The sequence below is a fragment of the Pinus tabuliformis genome, chromosome 6 (genome assembly GCF_031772625.1).
Source record: "Pinus tabuliformis cultivar Carrire ecotype Pingquan chromosome 6, CPIR1, whole genome shotgun sequence".
Taxonomy (NCBI): domain Eukaryota; kingdom Viridiplantae; phylum Streptophyta; class Pinopsida; order Pinales; family Pinaceae; genus Pinus; species Pinus tabuliformis.
In genome coordinates this window covers 1,902,702,764-1,902,713,253 of record NC_142292.1, presented here as the reverse complement: position 1 = coordinate 1,902,713,253, position 10,490 = coordinate 1,902,702,764, and positions in this window count along the sequence as shown.

Here is a 10,490-nt window from a genome sequence, read left to right as displayed (position 1 = left end):
TTTTTGAAATTTTAATGTTTTTCGGGATAATGATAAAATATTTTACGCTATTATTTCGAAATGTTGGAATTTTACCCTTGAATAAAAATTTCTTATCCCAGCATCAACACTTTTCATTTTGAAGGTGTTTTTTGCACAAAATTTACCATTGAGAAAAAAAATGTTATTCGAACATCAACACTTCGTTTTGAGGGTGTTTTTTGGACAATTTTTGCACAAAAAATTGGTTTTCACCGCCATTTTTAAAACATGTTGAAAATTTACCCTGGAAAAAAAGAGGTGTTATTCCAGCATCAACGCTTTTCGTTTTTAGCACTGTTTTTGATGTTTTTTCAAGGTTTTTTGGCCAGAGTTCCCGTTTTGAGTTTATAGTTCATGTTTCAAAGTTTACATTGTTTCGGGCCTTTAATGGAATTGATGCAAAAATTGGGGACATCAAAATTGTCGTGATGAAGTCCTTCATGGCCGAGGTGACTGGACTACCTAGAATTGGCGAAATGTGGTTCAAAAACAGGTGTATTGAAGGGAATGAATGGAAAGTGTTTCTAAAGAATCCAGGTGTGGATACTACTATTTTTAAAAAGGGTATTCTGAGCACAACTCTAAAGGGTAAGTAGAGGAATTTACTGTTAGTTATTCAAAATTTCATTACTTGTGAGGGTAGATTTGGTAGCATGTTTTTCTATCATGTTCATTTAAGGATGAAATTTCTTGAAGAAAATGAAATCAATTTACCCTATTTTATACTTAATAGCTTGAGGAAGATGTCTGGAAATACACAAAGAAAAATTCAGTCCATTGAAAACACTCTATGTCATCATGGCCTTATAAAGATGCTTATTGAAGCCCATCTTGAGAATCTAGGAGATAACTGGGAGAATTTCTTAATTAGAAATAATTTTAAAGAGGTTGAGCAAGGAGAACCAAGTAGTAATAAGATAAGGAGGAGGAGAAGAAAATTGTCTGAAAACCCTACTGATAACCCACCTCAACCATAGTAGAATTTAGAAGATGAACTTCCTCTTGCAAATGTTTTAGAAAATCTAAAGAAGAAAATTGTTAGAATAAAGAAAGTTAGTGAAAAAGAAGAAAATACACCCAAAGAGAAAACAGAGGAAACAAAGAAGGCCACTACAGAATAGAAGAAAACTCAAAAACAAACTCCTCTCACATTTACCATAAGGAGAAACGCAAGACTTAACAAAATGGTAAAGGAGTCATCTCAACAATTCATGGAGTTTGTTAATCTGGAAAAGGAAGAGGAACCAAAGGTTCCGTCACCAACTTTATCATTAGTGTCATCACCAATTGATAATCCAATGAGAAAAACACCAGAGGTTGATCCAGTATAGTAAGAGATATATGACTATCTTGAGTCTCTAGAGAAAAAGGCTACAAAAAAGGTATCTTCTTCTTCAATTCAAGGAAAATAAATTCAGTCTAACAATCCACAAGAACCTCTAATTGTGAATACTTTGAAGCAATAAAATTTTGAATTAGAGACACTGAACAAACATCTAAAACAGGAACATGAGACATTAAAGATGCAAAATGAAATTAAAATAACCAAAAATGATAACATTATGTTGCATCCAGGCTTATGGTATGAAAAGAACAAAAATTTAAAGGAGAAGAACAAGTCTCTCAAGAGAAAGGTCATAAGTTTAAAATACAAAATTTTGATGAAGAAGCCTAGGATGGAAATTGCTAAGAAGGTAAAGAAAACAAACTTGGATGTTTTAGCTCAAGCTTGTGAAGGAATGTAGAGACAAAGAAAGACTATCATTTTTGAATTTTTGCATGAGGACATGCAATGAACTCTGTGTGGGGGATTGTTGAGCCTCATAATTGCTTCTTTTTGACATCCTTTTTCCACATATTTTACTCATTTTTTTATCATCATAATCACTCAATGGGAAACAAATCACAGAACCTATGATGTGGCAGGAATATAAAATTCTTGTATTTCATAAGTTAATAATATTCTTTATTATTAATCTAATATTTGTTTTAGCTACCAAATTGGGATGATTCTGTAGCTAATGTCCCATTCTGCAGCTAAGTCCATTGTTTCATAGATTCTAAGGTGCTAGCAGGAGCGAGAAATATATGGGAAGATAGCGATCAATGCACTCCATGATTCCTTCCTACCTTCATGAACCAGATCGATCAAGGAAGCTTCCAGTTATGTGGTCAAAGGCAAAAGTCAACTCTGTCAGCTACACAGGCGAGCGAGGAACAATATATACGCCTAAAGATTTGCTTTGTTAATAGAAAATTGTTAGTGAATTTAATTATGATATATTTCATAGTTAATTTTAGTATTTTGTTAAGCGAAGCTAGGCATGAAGCTCTGAACATTTAATGATACAAACTTTATAAAAAGACTTCGTAAGCAAACATAAACACAATGATTTTATTATGCAACAGTGAGAATTAAAACTCTGTTTTCAATTCAGTTATAAAGAATCCTTCTTATTTTGATGTGTGGTTGATTTTTCAATTGGATCTTGTGACCATCTGCTTGTGGAGGGCTCCCTAAAGTAGTAAGGTTCTTTTATGTTTTTAAGTAGAATTTCCTTATTTCATTTCGTAAGCTTATTTTTTGGATGCATCCTATAGAACGTTTTCCTTTGTTGACTTTTGAGTTAAATAGCAGCAGTGTGATTGTCTTGTTAACGAATTTTCTTTATTTATTCAGGAGCACATGAATTGAGTTTAATGAGTAACGATAACATCAGTGAGAGTTTGGATTTAGATTAAAATTGTAATTCTTAAAAACAGAGGATTTGATTACAGGTTTTATTTCAAGCAAGAGTGATTTATGATTTTGAGCAAGTGAGAATATATTTTCAATTCATTTGGATTTTCATGCAAGAGTGTGTTATTATGATAGATGATTTGATTCCTTTAGAGAATTTGGTTTATTTTAAAGCATAATTCAAACATATAGCAGAGAGAGGGGGTGTATTTTTTTTCTGAGTTAAATTTCATTTTACAAATGTGAGATTGATTTATAATTATGAGATTTTCATAAGTTGTGTGGAATCCATAATTAGATATAATTTTTATAAGAGTGTAATTAATTTTCATAGGTGTGGGATTGATTTAATTTTGTGCAGAGTTGTGAAAGTTTCTTGTGAAGCAGTTGATAAAAGAGTGTGATCATTTTATTTTCTAGGAGAAATTGCTCTACTCATGTACATTCCAATAACTTAATTTAGAATCTATATTTCGATAACTCAGTCTAACTTAGAGGTGTGAATGACCAAGGAATTCCAACACATACAGTGCACTTACACTTCATCAACTTACTAGCTCTGGTCGATAATTTATGCAGTAATTTAAAGTTAATTAAATTACCAAACAAAGGGATTTTGGAGTGATAGACTTTGGAGAGCTAGCCATGGCTTCTCTAGCTTGGCATAGGAGAGAAGATCATTCCTTCGAGAAGCAGGAAGTGACTTAATGTTCCACTATTAGAGCTAGTGGCTCGCCATTGTAACTGTGTACTTAGATCTTTCACCTAATAATTAGAAGCTCATTGAGCCAACAAATTTTCATGCATCTATCATGAATATTGTAATATTATTATTTAGATGTTTGCGTTATATGTTATGTTCATTTGTACTAAAGAAATTGAACTATTTCATTGGATTTGGTACTTATCTTGTTGAATGTGTTTTGTATGTGCTTTAATGGTCGTTGTGTCTATGTGAACTATTTGGTTAGAAAATTAACAAATCTTTCCTTGCTCTCATGTGACTCTCTTAGAATAGTATTAATACTTTCCTTATAGAGACTTACTCTTACTTCCCTCTCTTGAGATTCTCCTTTTACACATTGAATTTGGTGTTTCACAGTGTCAACTTACTTGTTAACTTCAAAGGTTATGTGCATACTCTCTTATGTTATTCATTGCAGCTGAAGAAAACCTTAGAATTATGGTGGTCAGGTCTATACTACGGATGGGACTCCTACTCCAAAAAATGTGAGCTCTAATTGGGACTTCACATTTGGAAGACCCCCTTGGTTGAAATATTTCCAACACTGTCAATGCAAGGATACTATGTTTACATCTATCTGTTAAAGAGTCTTTTTAAAAAAATCTTATGTGCACAACTAAATTTTACTATTACTTACTATCCAAAAGTGGATGGATAGAATAAAAGAGTAAATGAAATTGATTTAAGACATGCTCCACATGTATGCAATAGATAAACAATTGAAGTGGGAGGATTATCTACATATAGGCACATTTTGTATATAATAATGGACTTCAAGCATAAGTGAAAATGAGCCCATTTGGAGATTTATATGGCAGAAGATGCAGAACACTAGTGAGCTAGGATAATCTAGTAAACATAATTGTGCTCAAGTAGAAATGATTAAGGAAATGGAGAAGGAAATTGCTAAAATTAGGAAAACTTTGAAGGCATCCCAAGACAAACAAAATATCTATGTAGATAAAAAAAGAGTGCACAAAGAATTTCAAGCCGGGGATCATGTTTTCCTTTAAGTGAAGTCAAGGAAGAGCTCATTAAAGTTTGGAATTAGTGCCAATATGCACCAAGATACTATGGGTCATTTGAAGCGTTTGATAAGATAGGACCAAATTCATATAAACCTGTGTTATCTACCAAATCTAAATATCATGAAGTTTTCTGTGTTTCTTTGATTAGGAAATATGTACATGATTCAAGCCATGTGATTGATTGTGGTGTGATCTATGTGGAACTAGAGGGAGAGTTCCAAATAGAGGCACTAAGCATCCTCGACAAGCAAGTAACATTAATTTGAAATTGAGCCAGCAAATAGGTAAAAGTTTTGTGTAGTGATATCTTTCGGAGTCACCACATTCATGTTTTTTGGAATCGATGTTTTGAACCAACCTCTGTGGTTCATCATCAGGATCAAATGAGTGAATAAGTCAGAACTTAATAGGATAATAAATAAAGGAGAGGGTTGGGATGGGAATGAATGGAGCCGACAAGTTTGATAATGATATGATTCAGATTTAGTTTTAATTATTAATTTTATTAAAATTTTGGCAATTGTATTTTTAGTTATTGATTGAATGATTAAAACTAAATATTATAACCTAATGTTATTTATGGTTATAACTAACTAGTTATTTTCTGCATAATTAATTAATTTTTGTTAAATGATTAAATTTTAGTATTGACAATAGTGTTAAATGTTGCATGATTGAAAATAAATAATAATTAAAACTTAATATTTAATAGTGATCATAAACTAACTCAATCTTATATGCATTACTAGTGAACCACAAAGGTTGGTTCGAAACGTCGCTTCCAAAAAACATGAATGTGATGACTCCGAAAGATATCACTACACAAAATATAGATCGCAGAAGCCTCAAATCTATAATAGGTAAAAGTTGTTAAATATTGTAACTCAGACATGTGTTCTAGAAAAAGAGAGGTGTCATTGAGGCTAGGAACACAGAGGAATTAACTATCTCCAAGCCCATATAATGTTTCCTAAGTCTCACCTAGGGAAAATGTCTTAATTAAGTCAACTAGTGATTTTTTAAATATTTCCTAATTTAAAACTTAGGAAAAGTGGATAATTAATTGACATTAGTTGAGATAAGATCAATTTACCTATAGAAGCTTCAAGAAAGTCTCTAAGTCGATCTTAGTCATCGATCTTGGTCACTCATTTTTTATTGAGAGATTATAAAGTGAATCAATGGGAATAATTGGATATCATTTGAGTTGGTTAAGTTTTCAGTGAGACACCAAGAGGGTTTAAATAACAGTGATTGGGAATATTTTTTCTTGAGTTGATTCTTCTTTCAAGACATTTCCATATAAGATTAAGTTAGTTTATGATCATTATTAAATATTAAGTTTTAATTATTATTTATTTTTAATCATGCAACATTTAACACTATTGTCAATGCTAAAATTTAATCATTTAACAAAAATTAATTAATTATGAAGAAATTAATTAGTTAGTTTATAATCATTAATAACATTAGGTTATAATATTTAGTTTTAATCATTCAATCAATAACTAAAAATACAATTGTCAAAATTTTAATAAAATTAATAGTTAAAACTAAATCTGAGTCATATCATTATCAAACCTATCGGCTCCATTCATTCCCATCCCAACCCTCTCCTTTATTTATTATCCTATTAAGTTCTAACTTATTGACTCACCTGATCCCGATGATGAACCACAGAGGTTGGTTTGAAATTTCGCTTCCAAAAAACATGAATGCGATGACTTCGAAGGATATCACTACACAAAATATAGATCACAAAAGCCTCAAATATAGAATAGGTAAAAGTTGTTAAATATTATAGCTCAGACATGTGCTATAGCATAGAGAGGCGTCATTGAGGCTAGGAACACAAAGGAATTAATTATCTCCAAGCCCATATAATTTTCCATAAGTCTCACCTAGGGAAAATGTCTTAATTAAGTCAACTAGTGATCTTTTAAATATTTCCTAATTTAAAACTTAGGAAAAGTGGATAATTAATTGACATTAGTTGAGATAAGATCAATTTACCTATAGAAGCTTCAAGAAAGTCTCTAAGTCGATCCTAGTCATCGATCTTGGTCATTCATTTTTTAATGAGAGATTATAAAGGGAATCAATGGGAATCATTGGACATCATTTAAGTTGGTTAAGTTTTCGGTGAGACACCAAGAGGGTTTAAATAACAGTGATTGGGAATATTTTTTCTTGAGTTGATTCTTCATTCAAGACATTTCCAACTTCTAAGTTTCAGAGGGAGGTTTTGCAAGAGGCAGAATTATTTTGCAGGAGTTCGAGTTTTGTAGTGAGAGCCGTGACCTCTAGGAGGAGGCCGATTTGCTAGAGAGAGGTCAAATTTCTATATGAGGCTGATTTTCCAGGGGAAATTGAGATATTCCTCCAGTTGTGTGAGTTTCTGGAGGAGGCAAAATTCACCTAGGCCACATGTGGGTCGAGAGTGAGTCGTACAGAATGGAAATGTTGCTTCTAGAGTGCCAAGATAATTCACAAAATTGAAGATCATATTTTTGTCAGAGCTTTCCCAAAATTAGGCAAGGAGTTTATATGATTTCCAATTAGTAGAATTGCAAAACATACAAATAAAACCCTTAGACTAAATATTGGCTTTCCCCATATTGGTATTTTTCCAGTGACATTTATTAAAAAATATATTTGTGTTATTTTTGTGATTGGTTTCTGGTGTATTCCGTTGCAATTTTATATGTTGAATAGTGTTGTTCATGTTTTTATTCATTACTTTCAGTTGATAAATTAATTTGCTTGGTATAAGTAATTAGAATATTTAACTGGGTTAATAGCACCTTCTAGGTAGCAAAAATCTGACATGGTATCAAAGCATTGAAGCGCTAAGGTTATTATTTATCTGAGCGCAAGGGTTTTGAAACATAAATCAAAGGTTTTCACATAGATCAATTTTCAGACCTCTTCAAATTTATTTGGTTTTATTGTTTGAGGGTATAAAAGATGGCAACTGGTTTTGGGGATCAAGATAGACTTGATGGTGTATCAAATTTTGGTATCTGGAAATCCATGATACTTTTGTTACTAGAGGAGCATGGATAGAATGAATATGTAATGTGTGCTTTTTCCATACAAACATATCCAATGCCTTTAGCAACCTACCGCAAGGAGGATGCCAAAGCTAGGTGTATTATCTAATATGGGATCAAATATCATATCGTTCGCAATATTTCATAATTGGATACATGTAAGAAGATGTGGGATGCCATCTTAAATCTATTCCAGAGTGCTATTGTTAATTGAAAATTGGTCCTCGGAGAGAAGGTATGAAACACAAGAAAAAACAAGGGAGAAGGCATTGTCAGTTATCTCACCAGGGTCAGACAAGTCAAAGATGAGTTAGCAGTTATCAGAGATAAAATAGATGATGATGAGCTCATGAGAACCACATTGAATGGGTTATCAAAGTAGTGGGATGTATTTGTCTAAGTGATTAATGGATGACACTAGCTTCCTCATTGGGATCAACTTTGGAGTGATTTCACTCAAGAAGAGCTTAGGTTGAGTATTATCAGTGAAGGTAGCAGTAAAGGCCAAAAGGGTGAGGATGATGAGAATGTTTCTATTACTGGAAAGGGAAAACCCAAGAAAGGCTCAAGTAAAGGGCCTAACTCCAAGGGAGAGAATAAAAATAAACACTTAAGTAAAATCAAGTGCTTTGGTTGTGGTAACTAAGGACACTATGCTATTCAATGTCTGAACATAAATAAGAGTGAAAAGAAGAAGAAGCAATAGACAATAACTTCAACAAGCATTGATGAACTATCTTCAAGACTTGAAGATGAGTTCAATCTCATAGCTTTCTTATCTAGCTTGATCACCACATGATTCTGGTACATCGATAGTGGGCCTTCATGTCATATGACAAGAGTTAGAGAAAATTTCTCCAGTTACAAATTAGAGAAGACAAGCTTCTAGATACAAATGGGAAACGAGTCTAAGTGTAATTCAGTTGGGAGAGGGATAGTCACATTTCAGAGGGAGTTGGGCAAAAATATCTATGTTATAAATGTGTTTCATGTTCCAAGCATGGGAATGAATCTAATTTCAATTTCTTCTCTTCAAGATGAAGGGTATGATGTATACTTTAAAAGATAGAAGGTGCTTCTGAAACACTAGGATTGGAAGTTAGCAAAAGATATTGGGGTGAGAAGCAACAAGCTGTACAAGTTGAAGTTTGATACTCCAAAGGCACTAGTTAGAAGTAACAGTAGTAGAGATATGAGAGAGTTATGGCATAGGAGGTGTTGAAGCCCAAAATTGTCTCTTTTTGACAACCTTCCTACACTCCATCCTCCTTATTTTTTACTCTAATAACTCTAATTGAGCATCAGTTTACAAGGTTCATGGAAATAGCAGGTACTTAAACATATTTTATTTAATAAGTTTCATTTTTCTTTATTATTTAACTTAATATTTATATGAGCTACTGAATTGCACCAATTCTGCAGCAAAGTTGAAGGTTTGATAGGTTGCGAAACTCCAACAGAGGAACAATACATATGGGTAGGTGGCTAATAGCCGACACAATGATATTTTCCTATCTTCATGATCTAGATCGATGATAAGAACACTACATAGGGCCAGTCAAAGTGAAATTCAACCAACGAAGAAGGAGCTGAAGGCGAACCAGGCGAGCAATGAAATTAATGGAAGCAGATATTTAGCCTCATGCTTTTATTCTTCGATAGAAAATCATGGGGGAATCATGAGATATTATCTTTTTATGATATTTTTAGTCTCTGTCGAGTAGGATAGGCTCGTAAATCTCTAAATAGTTATTGATAGAGGTTATAAATCTACCTCTTGGCATGAAAAACACAGTCTTGAATATTATTTTGAAAACCTTGTTTTATAGTTATAAAAAATCTGTTTTATTTGATATCCTTGTTGTGCGTTATTTTGATGCGTATATAATCATTTGAAGGAGTTATGTTGTTACCTACATCTCGCAGGAGGCCCCCCTGGAGTTGTAAGGTTTTATTGTTTTCAATTAACATTTCAATTCTGCATTTTATGTAGTGTTTAATTTGTTCATCTAACTGTCCAATTTCGATTGTTAATGAATACTTTTGACAGTGATCATAGAGTTCATAACAAAGCATGTTTTGTTTAATCATTTTTTTGTAGGATGAATGAGTGAAGCCGAGATCTCTTGTGCACATGATAAGTAGTATGGCAGAGTGTGGATTGATTTATGATTTGTAGTATAGTTTGAGTTTGGTGAAGAGGATTTCAATTTCCAATTAGTGTTAATTTATCTTTTTCTGTTAGAGTGATTTAGATTTAGTTTCATTATTTAGTTGAGTAAGTGTGATATTTATTTATGCAAAGTGTGATGTTTCTTTTGAGCAAGTGTGATAATCCTAGTTTCATATTTTTTCAAACAAGTGTGATGTTTATTTCAAGTAAAGTGTGATATTTCTTTTAAGCAAGTGCAATAATTTTAATTTCATTTCTGTTAGAGAGTGAAATATTTACTTTCATGTAAGAGTGATAGTTGTTAAGAAAACACGTGCATCTCGATATCTCAATTTAATATAGGAATGGATTGAATAATAAGGACTTCTAGTACATATAGTGCACATACTCTTCATCAGTATACTAGCCCTGGTCGATAATTTATGTAGTAATTTAACATCAATTAAATTACCAAACATTTTGGCGCCTGTTAGGGTCATTATTTGCATACTGACATCAATGATCAAAACTCCCCTTTTATATCATATTAGGGTCCCATTCTAAAATTTTTGTCATTCCATCTAGGTCCTCATTCAAAAATTTACTCACTGATGGTAGCCCTATGTCAAAATCCCTACTCTCTCAAAAATCAATATTTGTTGGCCCACCTTCATGTGTCTTACTGAGCATACATTGACCATAAAGGCTCATTTCATCATGTTTTGTGTTAGTCAAGTCCACATGGAGTCTT